General features: G+C 39.9%; 10 non-coding genes across 10 annotated transcripts; all 10 read left to right on the plus strand.

Moving 5' to 3' along the window:
* The first annotated feature begins 1,155 nt into the window (after nucleotides 1-1,155).
* On the plus strand, nucleotides 1,156-1,238 carry TRNAL-UAA (transfer RNA leucine (anticodon UAA)). Its single transcript has one exon. It is a non-coding gene; the product is annotated as a tRNA-Leu (tRNA).
* Nucleotides 1,239-2,206: 968 nt separating this feature from the next.
* Nucleotides 2,207-2,289, plus strand: TRNAL-UAA (transfer RNA leucine (anticodon UAA)). The gene has a single exon. It is a non-coding gene; the product is annotated as a tRNA-Leu (tRNA).
* Nucleotides 2,290-3,257: 968 nt separating this feature from the next.
* TRNAL-UAA (transfer RNA leucine (anticodon UAA)) lies at nucleotides 3,258-3,340 on the plus strand. Its single transcript has one exon. It is a non-coding gene; the product is annotated as a tRNA-Leu (tRNA).
* A 964-nt stretch (nucleotides 3,341-4,304) lies between these two features.
* Nucleotides 4,305-4,387, plus strand: TRNAL-UAA (transfer RNA leucine (anticodon UAA)). Its single transcript has one exon. It is a non-coding gene; the product is annotated as a tRNA-Leu (tRNA).
* A 3,420-nt stretch (nucleotides 4,388-7,807) lies between these two features.
* TRNAL-UAA (transfer RNA leucine (anticodon UAA)) lies at nucleotides 7,808-7,890 on the plus strand. Its single transcript has one exon. It is a non-coding gene; the product is annotated as a tRNA-Leu (tRNA).
* Nucleotides 7,891-8,978: 1,088 nt separating this feature from the next.
* Nucleotides 8,979-9,061, plus strand: TRNAL-UAA (transfer RNA leucine (anticodon UAA)). The gene has a single exon. It is a non-coding gene; the product is annotated as a tRNA-Leu (tRNA).
* A 1,087-nt stretch (nucleotides 9,062-10,148) lies between these two features.
* On the plus strand, nucleotides 10,149-10,231 carry TRNAL-UAA (transfer RNA leucine (anticodon UAA)). Its single transcript has one exon. It is a non-coding gene; the product is annotated as a tRNA-Leu (tRNA).
* A 1,087-nt stretch (nucleotides 10,232-11,318) lies between these two features.
* On the plus strand, nucleotides 11,319-11,401 carry TRNAL-UAA (transfer RNA leucine (anticodon UAA)). Its single transcript has one exon. It is a non-coding gene; the product is annotated as a tRNA-Leu (tRNA).
* A 4,668-nt stretch (nucleotides 11,402-16,069) lies between these two features.
* Nucleotides 16,070-16,152, plus strand: TRNAL-UAA (transfer RNA leucine (anticodon UAA)). Its single transcript has one exon. It is a non-coding gene; the product is annotated as a tRNA-Leu (tRNA).
* An 848-nt stretch (nucleotides 16,153-17,000) lies between these two features.
* Nucleotides 17,001-17,083, plus strand: TRNAL-UAA (transfer RNA leucine (anticodon UAA)). Its single transcript has one exon. It is a non-coding gene; the product is annotated as a tRNA-Leu (tRNA).
* Nucleotides 17,084-21,064: the final 3,981 nt, after the last annotated feature.

The following is a 21,064-nucleotide window of genomic DNA, read 5'->3' on the forward strand; positions in this document are numbered from 1 at the left end:
CACAATATTCTACAGTTCATACCGCTTGAATTTATGCTCAAACTAGGATGGTCTTCATTGTTTTCTAAACTCATAAGGCTCACCTGCACTGGCGCTCTCCTGCATTGGCTCTCACCACCATATAACACCAGGCGTTGGACTTAAGATCCAATGGATTTGTATCCACGTGGGTTCGAACCCCACTCCTGGTAAAAGTTTTAACCTACGGAGTTTCCTAAAAAAGAGCAGTCAGAGAATAATAAAAAAAAGATAACTGTTGCACTTTATCGTGGCCTTTCTTATATAAGAAACCACGATTTAACTGTGGGGATGCCTGCAGAATAAACCCAAATTAAAAGCTCCTCCGTTGTTTTCGTTTCGACGTTCCTGTATTCTAAATGATAAATTGGTGAAATCTGATTTGGGTATGGGTAAGAGAGAATCTCAATATTATATTACTCAAATTAAGGGGTGTTTTCTAAGTTTGGGGTGTGTAAACAGGCTCTTTTGAGTATCCAATAAAGTGAAAACCTATGATATTAAACATTATTTAACTTGTAACTCTGACCATGTTTTATATCTGCTACAGTCCCCTCACAATTTTTTGTACAGCTCTTGTGCGAATTGTGGTAATTTTAAAAAGCATAAAAAGTCTTGTGTGTTTTTAAACTGGTGGAGTCTTACCACCGTCTACCATATCTGCTACAGTTCCCTCACAATTTTTTGTACAGCTCTTGTGCGAATTGTGGTAATTTTAAAAAGCATAAAAAGTCTTGTGTGTTTTTAAACTGGTGGAGTCTTACCACCGTCTACCATCCATTTACCCATAGCGATATGTTGCTGTCACATTGAGTTTACTTATGTGGTCATGGCATTAAAGAGATTAAAAGGAATTGGATACAGTCATAGAAGTCCTCGATATGTCATACACGACTTTTCAGGTCAATACCAAAAATACAGCCGATTTTCAATTAGTATCCATATGAGTTTGGGCTTCTGACTAGCACGACCTCATAAAAAGCCAGAACATGGTGCATAGTGAGAAAATTCCACAATATTCTACAGTTCCTACCGCTTGAATTTATGCTCAAACTAGGATGGTCTTCATTGTTTTCTAAACTCATAAGGCTCACCTGCACTGGCGCTCTCCTGCATTGGCTCTCACCACCATATAACACCAGGATGGCCGAGTGGTTAAGGCGTTGGATTTAAGATCCAATGGATTTGTATCCACGTGGTTTCGAACCCCACTCCAGGTAAAAGTTTTAACCTACGGAGTTTCCTAAAAAAGAGCAGTCAGAGAATAATAAAAAACAGGATAAGTGTTGCACTTTATCGTGGCCTTTCTTATATAAGAAACCACGATTTAACTGTGGGGATGCCTGCAGAATAAACCCAAATTAAAAGCTCCTCCGTTGTTTTCGTTTCGACGTTCCTGTATTCTAAATTATAAATTGGTGAAATCTGATTTGGGCATGGGTAAGAGAGAATCTCAATATTATATTATTACTCAAATTAAGGGGTGTTTTCTAAGTTTGGGGTGTGTAAACAGGCTCTTTTGAGTATACAATAAAGTGAAAACCTATGATATTAAACATTATTTAACTTGTAACTCTGACCATGTTGTATATCTGCTACAGTCCCCTCACAATTTTTTGTACAGCTCTTGTGCGAATTGTGGTAATTTTAAAAAGCATAAAAAGTCTTGTGTGTTTTTAAACTGGTGGAGTCTTACCACCGTCTACCATATCTGCTACAGTTCCCTCACAATTTTTTGTACAGCTCTTGTGCGAATTGTGGTAATTTTAAAAAGCATAAAAAGTCTTGTGTGTTTTTAAACTGGTGGAGTCTTACCACCGTCTACCATCCATTTACCCATAGCGATATGTTGCTGTCACATTGACTTTACTTATGTGGTCATGGCATTAAAGAGATTAAAAGGAATTGGATACAGTCATAGAAGTCCTCGATATGTCATACACGACTTTTCAGGTCAATACCAAAAATACAGCCGATTTTCAATTAGTATCCATATGAGTTTGGGCTTCTGACTAGCGCGACCTCATAAAAAGCCAGAACATGGTGCATAGTGAGAAAATTCCACAATATTCTACAGTTCATACCGCTTGAATTTATGCTCAAACTAGGATGGTCTTCATTGTTTTCTAAACTCATAAGGCTCACCTGCACTGGCGCTCTCCTGCATTGGCTCTCACCACCATATAACACCAGGATGGCCGAGTGGTTAAGGCGTTGGACTTAAGATCCAATGGATTTGTATCCACGTGGTTTCGAACCCCACTCCTGGTAAAAGTTTTAACCTACGGAGTTTCCTAAAAAAGAGCAGTCAGAGAATAATAAAAAACAGGATAACTGTTGCACTTTATCGTGGCCTTTCTTATATAAGAAACCACGATTTAACTGTGGGGATGCCTGCAGAATAAACCCAAATTAAAAGCTCCTCCGTTGTTTTCGTTTCGACGTTCCTGTATTCTAAATGATAAATTGGTGAAATCTGATTTGGGCATGGGTAAGAGAGAATCTCAATATTATATTATTACTCAAATTAAGGGGTGTTTTCTAAGTTTGGGGTGTGTAAACAGGCTCTTTTGAGTATCCAATAAAGTGAAAACCTATGATATTAAACATTATTTAACTTGTAACTCTGACCATGTTGTATATCTGCTACAGTCCCCTCACAATTTTTTGTACAGCTCTTGTGCGAATTGTGGTAATTTTAAAAAGCATAAAAAGTCTTGTGTGTTTTTAAACTGGTGGAGTCTTACCACCGTCTACCATATCTGCTACAGTTCCCTCACAATTTTTTGTACAGCTCTTGTGCGAATTGTGGTAATTTTAAAAAGCATAAAAAGTCTTGTGTGTTTTTAAACTGGTGGAGTCTTACCACCGTCTACCATCCATTTACCCATAGCGATATGTTGCTGTCACATTGACTTTACTTATGTGGTCATGGCATTAAAGAGATTAAAAGGAATTGGATACAGTCATAGAAGTCCTCGATATGTCATACACGACTTTTCAGGTCAATACCAAAAATACAGCCGATTTTCAATTAGTATCCATATGAGTTTGGGCTTCTGACTAGCACGACCTCATAAAAAGCCAGAACATGGTGCATAGTGAGAAAATTCCACAATATTCTACAGTTCATACCGCTTGAATTTATGCTCAAACTAGGATGGTCTTCATTGTTTTCTAAACTCATAAGGCTCACCTGCACTGGCGCTCTCCTGCATTGGCTCTCACCACCATATAACACCAGGATGGCCGAGTGGTTAAGGCGTTGGACTTAAGATCCAATGGATTTGTATCCACGTGGGTTCGAACCCCACTCCTGGTAAAAGTTTTAACCTACGGAGTTTCCTAAAAAAGAGCAGTCAGAGAATAATAAAAAAAAGATAACTGTTGCACTTTATCGTGGCCTTTCTTATATAAGAAACCACGATTTAACTGTGGGGATGCCTGCAGAATAAACCCAAATTAAAAGCTCCTCCGTTGTTTTCGTTTCGACGTTCCTGTATTCTAAATGATAAATTGGTGAAATCTGATTTGGGTATGGGTAAGAGAGAATCTCAATATTATATTACTCAAATTAAGGGGTGTTTTCTAAGTTTGGGGTGTGTAAACAGGCTCTTTTGAGTATCCAATAAAGTGAAAACCTATGATATTAAACATTATTTAACTTGTAACTCTGACCATGTTTTATATCTGCTACAGTCCCCTCACAATTTTTTGTACAGCTCTTGTGCGAATTGTGGTAATTTTAAAAAGCATAAAAAGTCTTGTGTGTTTTTAAACTGGTGGAGTCTTACCACCGTCTACCATATCTGCTACAGTTCCCTCACAATTTTTTGTACAGCTCTTGTGCGAATTGTGGTAATTTTAAAAAGCATAAAAAGTCTTGTGTGTTTTTAAACTGGTGGAGTCTTACCACCGTCTACCATCCATTTACCCATAGCGATATGTTGCTGTCACATTGAGTTTACTTATGTGGTCATGGCATTAAAGAGATTAAAAGGAATTGGATACAGTCATAGAAGTCCTCGATATGTCATACACGACTTTTCAGGTCAATACCAAAAATACAGCCGATTTTCAATTAGTATCCATATGAGTTTGGGCTTCTGACTAGCACGACCTCATAAAAAGCCAGAACATGGTGCATAGTGAGAAAATTCCACAATATTCTACAGTTCCTACCGCTTGAATTTATGCTCAAACTAGGATGGTCTTCATTGTTTTCTAAACTCATAAGGCTCACCTGCACTGGCGCTCTCCTGCATTGGCTCTCACCACCATATAACACCAGGATGGCCGAGTGGTTAAGGCGTTGGACTTAAGATCCAATGGATTTGTATCCATGTGGGTTCGAACCCCACTCCTGGTAAAAGTTTTAACCTACGGAGTTTCCTAAAAAAGAGCAGTCAGAGAATAATAAAAAACAGGATAACTGTTGCACTTTATCGTGGCCTTTCTTATATAAGAAACCACGATTTAACTGTGGGGATGCCTGCAGAATAAACCCAAATTAAAAGCTCCTCCGTTGTTTTTGTTTCGACGTTCCTGTATTCTAAATGATAAATTGGTGAAATCTGATTTGGGCATGGGTAAGAGAGAATCTCAATATTATATTATTACTCAAATTAAGGGGTGTTTTCTAAGTTTGGGCTGTGTAAACAGGCTCTTTTGAGTATCCAATAAAGTGAAAACCTATGATATTAAACATTATTTAACTTGTAACTCTGACCATGTTGTATATCTGCTACAGTCCCCTCACAATTTTTTGTACAGCTCTTGTGCGAATTGTGGTAATTTTAAAAAGCATAAAAAGTCTTGTGTGTTTTTAAACTGGTGGAGTCTTACCACCGTCTACCATATCTGCTACAGTTCCCTCACAATTTTTTGTACAGCTCTTGTGCGAATTGTGGTAATTTTAAAAAGCATAAAAAGTCTTGTGTGTTTTTAAACTGGTGGAGTCTTACCACTGTCTACCATATCTGCTACAGTTCCCTCACAATTTTTTGTACAGCTCTTGTGCGAATTGTGGTAATTTTAAAAAGCATAAAAAGTCTTGTGTGTTTTTAAACTGGTGGAGTCTTACCACCGTCTACCATCCATTTACCCATAGCGATATGTTGCTGTCACATTGACTTTAATTATGTGGTCATGGCATTAAAGAGATTAAAAGGAATTGGATACAGTCATAGAAGTCCTCGATATGTCATACACGACTTTTCAGGTCAATACCAAAAATACAGCCGATTTTAAATTAGTATCCATATGAGTTTGGGCTTCTGACTAGCGCGACCTCATAAAAAGCCAGAACATGGTGAATAGTCAGAAAATTCCACAATATTCTACAGTTCATACCGCTTGAATTTATGCTCAAACTAGGATGGTCTTCATTGTTTTCTAAACGCATAAGGCTCACCTGCACTGGCGCTCACCTGCATTGGCTCTCTCCACCATATAACACCAGGATGGCCGAGTGGTTAAGACGTTGGACTTAAGATCCAATGGATTTGTATCCACGTGGGTTCCTCCTGGTAAAAATTTTAACCTACGGAGTTTCCTAAAAAAGAGCAGTCAGAGAATAATAAAAAAACAGGATAACTGTTGCACTTTATCGTGGCCTTTCTTATATAAGAAACCACGATTTAACTGTGGGGATGCCTGCAGAATAAACCAAAATTAAAAGCTCCTCCGTTGTTTTCGTTTCGACGTTCCTGTATTCTAAATGATAAATTGGTGAAATCTGATTTGGGCATGGGTAAGAGAGAATCTCAATATTATATTATTACTCAAATTAAGGGGTGTTTTCCAAGTTTGGGGTGTGTGAACAGGCTCCTTTGAGTATCCAATAAAGTGAAACCCTATAATATTAAACATTATTTAACTTGTAACTCTGACCATGTTGTATATCTGCTACAGTCCCCTCACAATTTTTTGTACAGCTCTTGTGCGAATTGTGGTAATTTTAAAAAGCATAAAAAGTCTTGTGTGTTTTTAAACTGGTGGAGTCTTACCACCGTCTACCATATCTGCTACAGTTCCCTCACAATTTTTTGTACAGCTCTTGTGCGAATTGTGGTAATTTTAAAAAGCATAAAAAGTCTTGTGTGTTTTTAAACTGGTGGAGTCTTACCACCGTCTGCCATATCTGCTACAGTTCCCTCACAATTTTTTGTACAGCTCTTGTGCGAATTGTGGTAATTTTAAAAAGCATAATAAGTCTTGTGTGTTTTTAAACTGGTGGAGTCTTACCACCGTCTACCATCCATTTACCCATAGCGATATGTTGCTGTCACATTGACTTTACTTATGTGGTCATGGCATTAAAGAGATTAAAAGGAATTGGATACAGTCATAGAAGTCCTCGATATTTCATACACGACTTTTCAGGTCAATACCAAAAATACAGCCGATTTTCAATTAGTATCCATATGAGTTTGGGCTTCTGACTAGCGCGACCTCATAAAAAGCCAGAACATGGTGCATAGTGAGAAAATTCCACAATATTCTACAGTTCATACCGCTTGAATTTATGCTCAAACTAGGATAGTCTTCATTGTTTTCTAAACTCATAAGGCTCACCTGCACTGGCGCTCACCTGCATTGGCTCTCACCACCATATAACACCAGGATGGCCGAGTGGTTAAGGTCTTAGACTTAAGATCCAATGGATTTGTATCCATGACGGTTCGAACCCCACTCCTGGTAAAATTTTTAACCTACGGAGTTTCCTAAAAAAGAGCAGTCAGAGAATAATAAAAAACAGGATAACTGTTGCACTTTATCGTGGCCTTTCTTATATAAGAAACCACGATTTAACTGTGGGGATGCCTGCAGAATAAACCAAAATTAAAAGCTCCTCCGTTGTTTTCGTTTCGACGTTCCTGTATTCTAAATGATAAATTGGTGAAATCTGATTTGGGCATGGGTAAGAGAGAATCTCAATATTATATTATTACTCAAATTAAGGGGTGTTTTCCAAGTTTGGGGTGTGTGAACAGGCTCCTTTGAGTATCCAATAAAGTGAAACCCTATAATATTAAACATTATTTAACTTGTAACTCTGACCATGTTGTATATCTGCTACAGTCCCCTCACAATTTTTTGTACAGCTCTTGTGCGAATTGTGGTAATTTTAAAAAGCATAAAAAGTCTTGTGTGTTTTTAAACTGGTGGAGTCTTACCACCGTCTACCATATCTGCTACAGTTCCCTCACAATTTTTTGTACAGCTCTTGTGCGAATTGTGGTAATTTTAAAAAGCATAAAAAGTCTTGTGTGTTTTTAAACTGGTGGAGTCTTACCACTGTCTACCATATCTGCTACAGTTCCCTCACAATTTTTTGTACAGCTCTTGTGCGAATTGTGGTAATTTTAAAAAGCATAAAAAGTCTTGTGTGTTTTTAAACTGGTGGAGTCTTACCACCGTCTACCATCCATTTACCCATAGCGATATGTTGCTGTCACATTGACTTTACTTATGTGGTCATGGCATTAAAGAGATTAAAAGGAATTGGATACAGTCATAGAAGTCCTCGATATGTCATACACGACTTTTCAGGTCAATACCAAAAATACAGCCGATTTTAAATTAGTATCCATATGAGTTTGGGCTTCTGACTAGCGCGACCTCATAAAAAGCCAGAACATGGTGAATAGTCAGAAAATTCCACAATATTCTACAGTTCATACCGCTTGAATTTATGCTCAAACTAGGATGGTCTTCATTGTTTTCTAAACTCATAAGGCTCACCTGCACTGGCGCTCACCTGCATTGGCTCTCACCACCATATAACACCAGGATGGCCGAGTGGTTAAGATGTTGGACTTAAGATCCAATGGATTTGTATCCACGTGGGTTCGAACCCCACTCCTGGGAAAAATTTTAACCTACGGAGTTTCCTAAAAAAGAGCAGTCAGAGAATAATAAAAAAACAGGATAACTGTTGCACTTTATCGTGGCCTTTCTTATATAAGAAACCACGATTTAACTGTGGGGATGCCTGCAGAATAAACCAAAATTAAAAGCTCCTCCGTTGTTTTCGTTTCGACGTTCCTGTATTCTAAATGATAAATTGGTGAAATCTGATTTGGGCATGGGTAAGAGAGAATCTCAATATTATATTATTACTCAAATTAAGGGGTGTTTTCCAAGTTTGGGGTGTGTGAACAGGCTCCTTTGAGTATCCAATAAAGTGAAACCCTATAATATTAAACATTATTTAACTTGTAACTCTGACCATGTTGTATATCTGCTACAGTCCCCTCACAATTTTTTGTACAGCTCTTGTGCGAATTGTGGTAATTTTAAAAAGCATAAAAAGTCTTGTGTGTTTTTAAACTGGTGGAGCCTTACCACCGTCTACCATATCTGTTACAGTTCCCTCACAATTTTTTGTACAGCTCTTGTGCGAATTGTGGTAATTTTAAAAAGCATAAAAAGTCTTGTGTGTTTTTAAACTGGTGGAGTCTTACCACCGTCTACCATATCTGCTACAGTTCCCTCACAATTTTTTGTACAGCTCTTGTGCGAATTGTGGTAATTTTAAAAAGCATAATAAGTCTTGTGTGTTTTTAAACTGGTGGAGTCTTACCACCGTCTACCATCCATTTACCCATAGCGATATGTTGCTGTCACATTGACTTTACTTATGTGGTCATGGCATTAAAGAGATTAAAAGGAATTGGATACAGTCATAGAAGTCCTCGATATTTCATACACGACTTTTCAGGTCAATACCAAAAATACAGCCGATTTTCAATTAGTATCCATATGAGTTTGGGCTTCTGACTAGCGCGACCTCATAAAAAGCCAGAACATGGTGCATAGTGAGAAAATTCCACAATATTCTACAGTTCATACCGCTTGAATTTATGCTCAAACTAGGATGTCCTTCATTGTTTTCTAAACTCATAAGGCTCACCTGCACTTGCGCTCACCTGCATTGGCTCTCACCACCATATAACACCAGGATGGCCGAGTGGTTAAGGTGTTGGACTTAAGATCCAATGGATTTGTATCCACGAGGGTTCGAACCCCACTCCTGGTAAAAATTTTAACCTACGGAGTTTCCTAAAAAAGAGCAGTCAGAGAATAATAAAAAACAGGATAACTGTTGCACTTTATCGTGGCCTTTCTTATATAAGAAACCACGATTTAACTGTGGGGATGCCTGCAGAATAAACCAAAATTAAAAGCTCCTCCGTTGTTTTCGTTTCGACGTTCCTGTATTCTAAATGATAAATTGGTGAAATCTGATTTGGGCATGGGTAAGAGAGAATCTCAATATTATATTATTACTCAAATTAAGGGGTGTTTTCCAAGTTTGGGGTGTGTGAACAGCCTCCTTTGAGTATCCAATAAAGTGAAACCCTATAATATTAAACATTATTTAACTTGTAACTCTGACCATGTTGTATATCTGCTACAGTCCCCTCACAATTTTTTGTACAGCTCTTGTGCGAATTGTGGTAATTTTAAAAAGCATAAAAAGTCTTGTGTGTTTTTAAACTGGTGGAGTCTTACCACCGTCTACCATATCTGCTACAATTCCCTCCCAATTTTTTGTACAGCTCTTGTGCGAATTGTGGTAATTTTAAAAAGCATAAAAAGTCTTGTGTGTTTTTAAACTGGTGGAGTTTTACCACCGTCTACCATATCTGCTACAGTTCCCTCACAATTTTTTGTACAGCTCTTGTGCGAATTGTGGTAATTTTAAAAAGCATAAAAAGTCTTGTGTGTTTTTAAACTGGTGGAGTCTTACCACCGTCTACCATCCATTTACCCATAGCGATATGTTGCTGTCACATTGACTTTACTTATGTGGTCATGGCATTAAAGAGATTAAAAGGAATTGGATACAGTCATAGAAGTCCTCGATATTTCATACACGACTTTTCAGGTCAATACCAAAAATACAGCCGATTTTCAATTAGTATCCATATGAGTTTGGGCTTCTGACTAGCGCGACCTCATAAAAAGCCAGAACATGGTGCATAGTGAGAAAATTCCACAATATTCTACAGTTCATACCGCTTGAATTTATGCTCAAACTAGGATGGTCTTCATTGTTTTCTAAACTCATAAGGCTCACCTGCACTGGCGCTCACCTGCATTGGCTCTCACCACCATATAACACCAGGATGGCCGAGTGGTTAAGGTGTTGGACTTAAGATCCAATGGATTTGTATCCACGAGGGTTCGAACCCCACTCCTGGTAAAATTTTTAACCTACGGAGTTTCCTAAAAAAGAGCAGTCAGAGAATAATAAAAAACAGGATAACTGTTGCACTTTATCGTGGCCTTTCTTATATAAGAAACCACGATTTAACTGTGGGGATGCCTGCAGAATAAACCAAAATTAAAAGCTCCTCCGTTGTTTTCGTTTCGACGTTCCTGTATTCTAAATGATAAATTGGTGAAATCTGATTTGGGCATGGGTAAGAGAGAATCTCAATATTATATTATTACTCAAATTAAGGGGTGTTTTCCAAGTTTGGGGTGTGTGAACAGGCTCCTTTGAGTATCCAATAAAGTGAAACCCTATAATATTAAACATTATTTAACTTGTAACTCTGACCATGTTGTATATCTGCTACAGTCCCCTCACAATTTTTTGTACAGCTCTTGTGCGAATTGTGGTAATTTTAAAAAGCATAAAAAGTCTTGTGTGTTTTTAAACTGGTGGAGTCTTACCACCGTCTACCATATCTGCTACAGTTCCCTCACAATTTTTTGTACAGCTCTTGTGCGAATTGTGGTAATTTTAAAAAGCAAAAAAAGTCTTGTGTGTTTTTAAACTGGTGGAGTTTTACCACCGTCTACCATATCTGCTACAGTTCCCTCACAATTTTTTGTACAGCTCTTGTGCGAATTGTGGTAATTTTAAAAAGCATAAAAAGTCTTGTGTGTTTTTAAACTGGTGGAGTCTTACCACCGTCTACCATCCATTTACCCATAGCGATATGTTGCTGTCACATTGACTTTACTTATGTGGTCATGGCATTAAAGAGATTAAAAGGAATTGGATACAGTCATAGAAGTCCTCGATATGTCATACACGACTTTTCAGGTCAATACCAAAAATACAGCCGATTTTCAATTAGTATCCATATGAGTTTGGGCTTCTGACTAGCACGACCTCATAAAAAGCCAGAACATGGTGCATAGTGAGAAAATTCCACAATATTCTACAGTTCATACCGCTTGAATTTATGCTCAAACTAGGATGGTCTTCAGTGTTTTCTAAACTCATAAGGCTCAGCTGCACTGGCGCTCTCCTGCACTGGTTCTCACCACCGTACAACACCAGGATGGCTGAGTGGTTAAGGCGTTGGACTTAAGATCCAATGGATTTGTATCCACGTGGGTTCAAACCCCACTCCTTGTATAAGTTTTAACCTACGGAGTTTCCTAAAATAGAGCAGTCAGAGAATAATAAAAAAAGGATAACTGTTGCACTTTATCGTGGCCTTTCTTATATAAGAAACCATGATTTAACTGTGGGGATGCCTGCAGAATAAACCCAAATTAAAAGCTCCTCCGTTGTTTTCGTTTCGATGTTCCTGTATTCTAAATGATAAATTGGTGAAATCTGATTTGGGCATGGGTAAGAGAGAATCTCAATATTATATTATTACTCAAATTAAGGGGTGTTTTCTAAGTTTGGGGTGTGTGAACAGGCTCTTTTGAGTATCCAATAAAGTGAAAACCTATGATATTAAACATTATTTAACTTGTAACTCTGACCATGTTGTATATCTGCTACAGTCCCCTCACAATTTTTTGTACAGCACTTGTGCGAATTGTGGTAATTTTAACCCCTTCCCGCCGGATCACGTATATAAACGTCATTAAAATCGGTGGCTTACCGCCTTTTCACGTAAATGTACGTCATGGAGATGAAGCTGGCTCAGGAGCTGAGCCAGCGACATCACCACCGGGTGACAGCTGTATGTTACAGCTGGCACCCTAAGGTATCGGCCAGGACCGGAGCTAGCCTCCGATCCGACCGATTAACCCCTCACATGCTGCGTTCAATAGAGATCGCAGCATGTGAGGAGTTTATAGCCACCGGCACCCCAGCAACGTGATCGCTGGGTTGCCGGTGGCTGCAAAGGCAATCGGAGGGCTAATGCTTACCTCCCGATCAGCCTGTAACGGAATCCTCCTATGCCCCGTCGTCAGCGGGGCCCAGGAGGCTTCCGGTAACATCGGCAAGATGGCGCCGGCTCAGCTTCCGGCTCAGAAGCTGAGCCGGCGTCATCAGCAGTGGGTGTCCGCTGTATGTTACAGCGGACACCCCGATCTATCGCCAGGAACCGGAGCTAGCTCCGATTCCTGGCATTAACCCCTTCGATGCAGCGATCCATTGTGATCGCTGCATCCTAGAGGTTTGTAGAAAATCGGCAGCCTTGCCATGCGATGGCAAGGCTGGCGACTGCTACCATGGCAACAGGAGCCCTAACAATGGACTCCTGTCTGCCATTACGTAAGCTGATTAGGCCCCGCCCAGAGGCGGAGCCTGATCGGCTTGCTGTCAGTGAACAACTGACAGTTCCAATACATTGCACTACATAGGTAGTGCAATGTATTAGAACATCAAACAAATAGTTGGACATTCAAGTCCCCTAGTGGGACTAAAGAAAAGTGTAAAAAAAAAGTGTAAAAAAAGTAAAAATAAAAGTTGGAAAACATACAATAAAAGTTTCAAATAATAACACAAAACACAATCGCCCTTTTTCCCTTATAAGTCATTTATTATTGAAAAAAATAATAAAGCCATACATATTTGGTATCGCAGCGACCGTAACGACCTGAACTATAAAAATATTATGTTATTTATCCAGCGCAGTGAACGCCGTAAAAAAACAAACTCAAAAACACTGCCATAATTACTGTTTTTTTGGTCACTGTCTTCCAAAAATTGAAATAAAAAGTGATCAAAAAGTCGCATGTATCCAAAAATGGTACCGATAAAATCTATACCTCGTCTCGCAAAAAAACAAGCCCTCACACAGCTCCATCGATGAAAAAATGTAAAAGTTATGGCTCTCACAACTTGGCGACAGAAAAAATACATTCTCTTTCCAAAAGTAATTTTATTGTGCAAAAAGTTATAAAAAAGTTCTATAAATTTGGTATCGCCGGAATCGTACTGACCCGCAGAATAAAGGTAACATGCAGTTTATAACGTACGGTGAACGGTGTATATAAAAAAAAAAGTGGCACAAGCTGGGCATGACATATTTGACACTGAATTGGCATATCTAGGGAAACATTTTAATTTGTACCTTCCGCAGCGCAATCATTTATGGAAAAGACACGTGGGGTGAAAATGCACACTACACCTCTTAATAAATGCCTTATGGGGTGCAGTTTCCAAAATGGGGTCACTTCTCAGGGGTTTCTTTTATTATTTCACATCAAAGCCTCTGCAATTGTGAACCAATACTTTATAAGTCGCCAAATTAGGCCTCAATTTTACATGGTACTCTTTCACTCCTGAGCCCTGTCGAATGTCCAGGCAAAAGATTAGGGCCACATGTAGGGTGATTCTAAAACAGGGAAACACCGCATAATAATTGAGAGCTGTCTTGTTATGGTGGCACAAGCCGGGCACCACATATTGGCGTATCTAAGGAAAAATTCCCATTTTCATTCTCCCACATCGTGTGCACACGAATTTCTGCAAAACACCTGTGGGGTTAACATGCTCACTACACCCCTAGGTGAATACCTTGAGGGTGTTGTTTCCAAAATGGGGTCACTTCTGGGGGGATCCACTGTTTTGGTCCCACAGGGACTTTGCAAATGCAACATAGCGACCAGAAACCAAATGCAGCAAAATCTGTACACCAAAAGCAAATGGCGCTCCTTCCCTTCTGAGCCCTGCCGTGTGCCCAAACAGCATTTTACGACCACGTGTGGGGTATTGCCGTACTCCAGAGAAGTTGCTTTACAAGCGTTGGGGTTCTTTTTTTCCTTTATTTGTTGAGAAAATTAAAAATTTGGAGCTAAAGCTACGTCTTATTGAAGAAAAAGGATTTTTTTTATTTTCACTGCCCAATTCTAATAAAATCTATGAAAAACTTGTGGGGGCAAAATGCTCACTACACCCCTAGATGGATTCCTCAAGGGGTGTCGTTTTCTCAAAGGAGTCACTTTTTTGGCGTTTTCACTGTTTTGGTACCTAAGGGGCTTTGCAAATGCGACATGGCCTCCACAAACCATTCCTGCTAAATTTGAGCTCCAAAAGCCAAATGGCGCTCTTTCCCTTCTAAGCTCCGCCGTGTGTCCAAACATCCGTTTATAACCACATGTGGGGTATTGTTTTACTCGGGAGAAATTGCTTTACAAATGTTGTGGTGCTTTTTCTCCTTTACTCCTCGTGGAAATTAGAAAAAATTAGCTAAACCTACATAATCTTTGAAAGAATGACGATTTTTATTTTCACGGCCTACTTCCAATAATTTCTGCAAAAAACCTGCGGGGTCAAAATGCTCACTATACCCCTAGATAATTTCCTCAAGGGGTGTCGTTTCCAAAATGGGGTCACTTTTGGTGGATTTCCACTGTTTTGGCACCGAAAGAGCCCTTGAAACCTGACATGGTGCCTAAAATATTTTCTAATAAAAAGGAGGCCCAAAATCCACTGGGTGCTCCTTTGCTTCTGAGGCCGGTGCTTCAGTCCATTACCACACTAGGGCCACATGTGGGATATTTCTAAAAACTGCAGAATCTGGGCAATAAATATTGAGTTGCGTTTCTCTGGTAAAAACTTCTGTGTTACCAAAAAAATAGAATAAAAATGAATTTCTGCAAAAAAAAATGAAATTTGAAAATTTCACCTCTACGTTGCTTTAATTCCTGTGAAACGTTTAAAGGGTTAAGAAACTTTCTAAATGCTGTTTTGAATACTTTGAGGGGTGAAGATTTTAAAATGGGGTGACTTTTTGGCGGTTTCTAATATATAAGGCCCTAAAAGCCGCTTCACAACTGAACTGGCCCCTGTAAAAATAGCCTTTTGAAATTTTCTTGAAAATGTGAGAAATTGCTGCTAAAGTTCTAAGCCTTGTAACGTCCTAGAAAAATAAAAGGATGTTCAAAAAACGATGCCAATCTAAAGTAGACATATGGGGGATGTTAATTAGCAACAATTTTGTGTGGTATAAATGCCTGTCTTACAAGCAGATAAATTTACATTTAGAAAAATGCTAATTTTTGCAATTTTTCACTAAATTTTGGTGTTTTTCATTGAATTTATCGACCACATTTTTCCACTATCATAAAGTCCAATGTGTCACGAGAAAACAATCTCAGAATCGCTTTGATAGGTAAAAGCGTTCCGGAGTTATTACCACATAAAGTGAAATATGTCAGATTTGAAAAAATGGGTCTGGTCCTGAAGGCCAAAATGAGCTTGGTCCTGAAGGGGTTAAAAAGCATAAAAAGTCTTGTGTGTTTTTAAACTGGTGGAGTCTTACCACCGTCTACCATATCTGCTAGAGTTCCCTCACAATTTTTTGTACAGCTCTTGTGCGAATTGTGGTAAATTTAAAAAGCATAAAAAGTCTTGTGTGTTTTTAAACTGGTGGAGTCTTACCACCGTCTACCATCCATTTACCCATAGCGATATGTTGCTGTCACATTGACTTTACTTATGTGGTCATGGCATTAAAGAGATTAAAAAGAATTGGATACAGTCATAGAAGTCCTCGATATGTCATACACGACTTTTCAGGTCAATACCAAAAATACAGCCGATTTTCAATTAGTATCCATATGAGTTTGGGCTTCTGACTAGCGCAACCTCATAAAAAGCCAGAACATGGTGCATAGTGAGAAAATTACACAATATTCTACAGTTCATACCGCTTGAATTTATGCTCAAACTAGGATGGTCTTCATTGTTTTCTAAACTCATAAGGCTCACCTGCACTGGCGCTCTCCTGCACTGGCGCTCTCCTGCACTGGCGCTCTCCTGCACTGGCGCTCTCCTGCACTGGCTCTCTCCTGCACTGGCTCTCTCCTGCACTGGCTCTCAGCACCATATAACACCAGGATGGCCGAGTGGTTAAGGCGTTGGACTTAAGATCCAATGGATTTGGATCCACGTGGGTTCGAACCCCACTCCTTGTAAAAGTTTTAACCTACGGAGTTTCCTAAAAAAGAGCAGTCAGAGAATAATAAAAAAAGGATAACTGTTGCACTTTATCGTGTCCTTTCTTATATAAGAAACCACGATTGAACTGTGGGGATGCCTGCAGAATAAACCCAAATTAAAAGCTCCTCCAATGTTTACGTTTCGACGTTCCTGTATTTTAAATGATAAATTGGTGAAATCTGATTTGGGCATGGGTAAGAGAGAATCTCAATATTATATTATTACTCAAATTAAGGGGTGTTTTCCAAGTTTGGGGTGTGTGAACAGGCTCTTTTGAGTATCCAATAAAGTGAAAACCTATAATATTAAACATTATTTAACTTGTAACTCTGACCATGGTGTATATCTGCTACAGTCCCCTCACAATTTTTTGTACAGCTCTTGTGCGAATTGTGGTAATTTTAAAAAGCATAAAAAGTCTTGTGTGTTTTTAAACTGGTGGAGCCTTACCACCGTCTACCATCCATTTACCCATAGCGATATGTTGCTGTCACATTGACTTTACTTATGTGGTCATGGCATTAAAGAGATTAAAAGGAATTGGATACAGTCATAGAAGACCTCAATATGTCATACACGACTTTTCAGGTCAATACCAAAAATACAGCCGATTTTCAATTAGTATCCATATGAGTTTGGGCTTCTGACTAGCGCGACCTCATAAAAAGCCAGAACATGGTGCATAGTGAGAAAATTCCACAATATTCTACAGTTCATACCGCTTGAATTTATGCTCAAACTAGGATGGTCTTCATTGTTTTCTAAACTCATAAGGCTCACCTGCACTGGCGCTCTTCTGCATTGGCTCTCACCACCTTGTAACACCAGGATGGCCGAGTGGTTAAGGCGTTGGACTTAAGATCCAATGGATTTGTATCCACGTGGGTTCGAACCCCACTCCTGGTAAAAGTTTTAACCTACGGAGTTTCCTAAAAAAGAGCAGTCAGAGAATAATAAAAAAAGGATAACTGTTGCCCTTTATCGTGGCCTTTTTTAACCCCTTCCCCCTGCTGGCATTCTGTCCAAGCCATTTTTTAGATTTTTCCATTGTCACATTCGAAGAGCTGTAACTTTTTTATTTTTGCGTCGGCATAGCTGTATAAGGTCTTGTTTTTTGCGGGACGACTTGCAGTTTTTATTGGTACCATTTGAGAGTAGATGCGACTTTTTGATCACTTTCTATCACATTTTTTTTAAGTCAGGATTAACAGAAAACAGCAATTTTTCCATTGTTTTTTATTTTATTTTTTACGGCGTTCACAGTGCGGGTTAAATAATGTAACAGCTTTATAGTCAGGGTCGTTACGGACGCGGCGATACCAAATATGTGTAACTTTTTTGCTTTATTGTAGTTTTTTTTAATAGTAAAGCATTTTGTAAGGGGAAAAGCTGGGTTTTTCATTTTTTTTTTTTCACTTTTTTTTTAAATTAACTTTATTAAACTTTTTTTACTTTTTTACTAGTCCCACTAGGGGACTTCACTATCCTCCGATCGCTATTATAATACACTGCAATACTTTTGTATTGCAGTGTATTACTGCCTGTCCGTTTAAAACGGACAGGCATCTGCTAGGTCATGCCTGCGGCATGATCTAGCAGGCATTCGCTGCAAGCAGACCTGGGGGTCTTTATTAGACCCCCGGCTGCCATAGAAGACACAGACACTCGGCGATTTTATCGCCGGGTGTCAGTGAGATGAGAGGGAGCTCCCTCCCTCTCTCCAAAACCATTCAGATGCGGTGCTCGCTATTGTGCACCGCATCTGAAGGGTTAAACAGGTGAGATCGATACTAATATCGATCTCACCCGGCAGAGCAGGGACGCCCCCAGCCCTCAGCTGCTTCTGGCAGCTGAGAGCAGGGAGATTTCACGGCTCCCTGCTCTGTTTACTTTATTCTACAGCAGCGACGTAGTTTGGCGGCGCTCTAGAATAAAGCCCACTAATGACCGCCGTAAAAAGACGTATCGGCGGTCATTAAGGGGTTATATAAGAAACCATGATTTAACTGTGGGGATGCGTGCAGAATACACCCAAAGTAAAAGCTCCTCCAATGTTTATGTTTCGACGTTCCTGTATTCTAAATGATAAATTGGTGAAATCTGATTTGGGCATGGGTAAGAGAGAATCTCAATATTATATTATTACTCAAATTAAGGGGTGTTTTCCAAGTTTGGGGTGTGTGAACAGGCTCTTTTGAGTATCCAATAAAGTGAAAACCTATAATATTAAACATTATTTAACTTGTAACTCTGACCATGGTGTATATCTGCTACAGTCCCCTCACAATTTTTTGTACAGCTCTTGTGCGAATTGTGGTAATTTTAAAAAGCATAAAAAGCCTTGTGTGTTTTTAAACTGGTGGAGTCTTACCACCGTCTACCATCCGTTTACCCATAGCGATATGTTGCTGTCACATTGACTTTACTTATGTGGTCATGGCATTAAAGAGATTAAAAGGAATTGGATACAGTCATAGAAGTCCTCGATATGTCATACACGACTTTTCAGGTCAATACCAAAAATACAGCCGATTTTCAATTAGTATCCATATGAGTTTGGGCTTCTGACTAGCACGACCTCATAAAAAGCCAGAACATGGTGCATAGTGAGAAAATTCCACAATATTCACAGTTCATACCGCTTTCAGCACCCTGAAGAGTGACTATTTACTGACGTCGCCTAGCAACGCTGCCGTAATGACGGGTGCACACATGTAGCCACCCGTCATTACGGGGCCTCATGCACACGACTGTAAAAACACCCGTTATTAAGGGTCGTAATTACGACCCGAAATAGCGGGCCCATAGACTTCTGTTAGCCACGGGTACCTTCCGTTAAAAAGATAGAACATGTTCTATTTTTTTATTTTACGGGTCGTGCTCGTAATTACGACTCGTAATTACGAGCACGGCCGGCCACGGGCAGCCGGCCGCTTTTACGAGCCGTGCTGTCATTATAAGGGTATGTTCACACGACAGCGTCCGTTACGGCTGAAATTACGGGGATGTTTACGTCCGTAATTAGTGCGTGTGAACATACCCTGTGTTCACACGCACTAATTACGGATGTAATTCTGGATTTTTTGCCCCGAATTACGCCCGAAAATAGCGCCTCGATAGTGCTGACAAACATCTGCCCATTGAAAGCAATGGGCAGACGTTTGTCTGGTCACACGAGGCGTATATTTACGCGCCGCTGTCAAATGACGGCGCGTAAATAGACGCCCACGTCAAAGAAGTGACCTGTCACTTCTTTGGCCGTAATTGGAGCCGTTATTCATTGACTCCAATGAATAGCAGCGCCAATTACGTCCGTAATGGACGCGCCGTTCAAGCGCCTGCACATGCCGTTACGGCTGAAATTACGGGGATGTTTTCAGGCGGAAACATCCCCGTAATTTCAGCCGTTACGGACGCTGTCGTGTGAACATACCCTAAATTTTATAGCAGCACGGCCCGTAAAATAGAAAAATAGAACATGTTCTATTTTTTTAACGGCACGGGCACCTTCCCGTGAGAAAACGGGAAGGTACCCGTGGGTAACAGAAGTCTATGAGCCCGTTATTGCGGGTCGTAATTACGACCCGCAATAACGGGTGTTTTTACGGTCGTGTGCATAATGGGAGCACGGCTTGGAAAAACGACCGGCTGCCTGTGGCCGGCCGTGCTCCTCTCCTGAAATACTCTGTGCTGCCTTAAACTCTGTGGACAGGTCAGGATCCTGTTTCTTTTAAATGCTGCTAGGGAACACGCTCGATCCACTATATAAGGCTGCGCTACAGTGCAGCATTTATAAGAAACAGGATCCTGACCTGTCCACAGAGTTTAAGGCAGCACAGAGTATTTCAGAAGATGAGCGTGCAGATTCAGTGCTGCTGTGAACTCTGCTCTTAGCATTACGTAGCTCTCAGTCTGTTACCTCTCCTCCACTACTGTCCTCAATAACACCTTTATGATTGGCAAGTCACTACGTAACGGTAAGAGCAGAGTTCACAGCAGCACAGAGTATTTCAGGAGATGAGCGTGCGGATCTTGTGCGCAGTGGTGACTTGCCAATCATGTGAAGGTGTTCTTGAGGACAGGAGTGGAGGAGAGGTAACAGACTGAGAGCTACGTAATGGTAAGAGCAGAGTTCACAGCAGCACAAAATATTTCAGGAGAGGAGCGTGCAGATTCTGTTCTGTTGTGAACTTTGCTCTTACCATTACGTAGCTCAGTCTGTTACCTCTCCTCCACTCCTGTCCTCAATAACACCTTCACATGATTGGCAAGTCACCACCCCGCACAAGATCCGCACGCTCATCTCCTGAAATACTCTGTGCTGCTGTGAACTCTGCTCTTACCATTACGTGGTGACTTGCCAATCATGTGAAGGTGTTCTTGAGGACAGGAGTGGAGGAGAGGTAACAGACTGAGAGCTACGTAATGGTAAGAGCAGAGTTCACAGCAGCACTGAATCTGCACGCTCATCTCCTGAAATACTCTGTGCTGCCTTAAACTCTATGGACAGGTCAGGATCCTGTTTCTTTTAAATGCTGCACTGTAGCGCAGCCTTATATAGTGGATCGAGCGGGTTCCCCAGCAGCATTTAAAAGAAACAGTGTGTGTGTTTGGGTATGTGTCTTTGTCTGTTTTTGTTTTTATATGTGTGTTTGTGTTTGTGTATATATGGGTGTGTTTGTGTATGTGTATATATGGGTGTGTGTATATATGGGTGTATGTGTATATGTTTGTGTGTGTGTGTTTTTGTATATGTGTGTGTTTGTGTATATGTGTGTATATGGGTGTGTGTTTATGTGTGTGTTTGTGTATATATATGGGTGTATTTGTATATATGTTTGTGTGTAGATGTTTGTGTGTGTGTGTGTTTTTGTATATGTGTGTGTT

The sequence above is a fragment of the Rhinoderma darwinii genome, chromosome 4, assembly GCF_050947455.1.
Source record: "Rhinoderma darwinii isolate aRhiDar2 chromosome 4, aRhiDar2.hap1, whole genome shotgun sequence".
Lineage (NCBI taxonomy): Eukaryota > Metazoa > Chordata > Amphibia > Anura > Rhinodermatidae > Rhinoderma > Rhinoderma darwinii.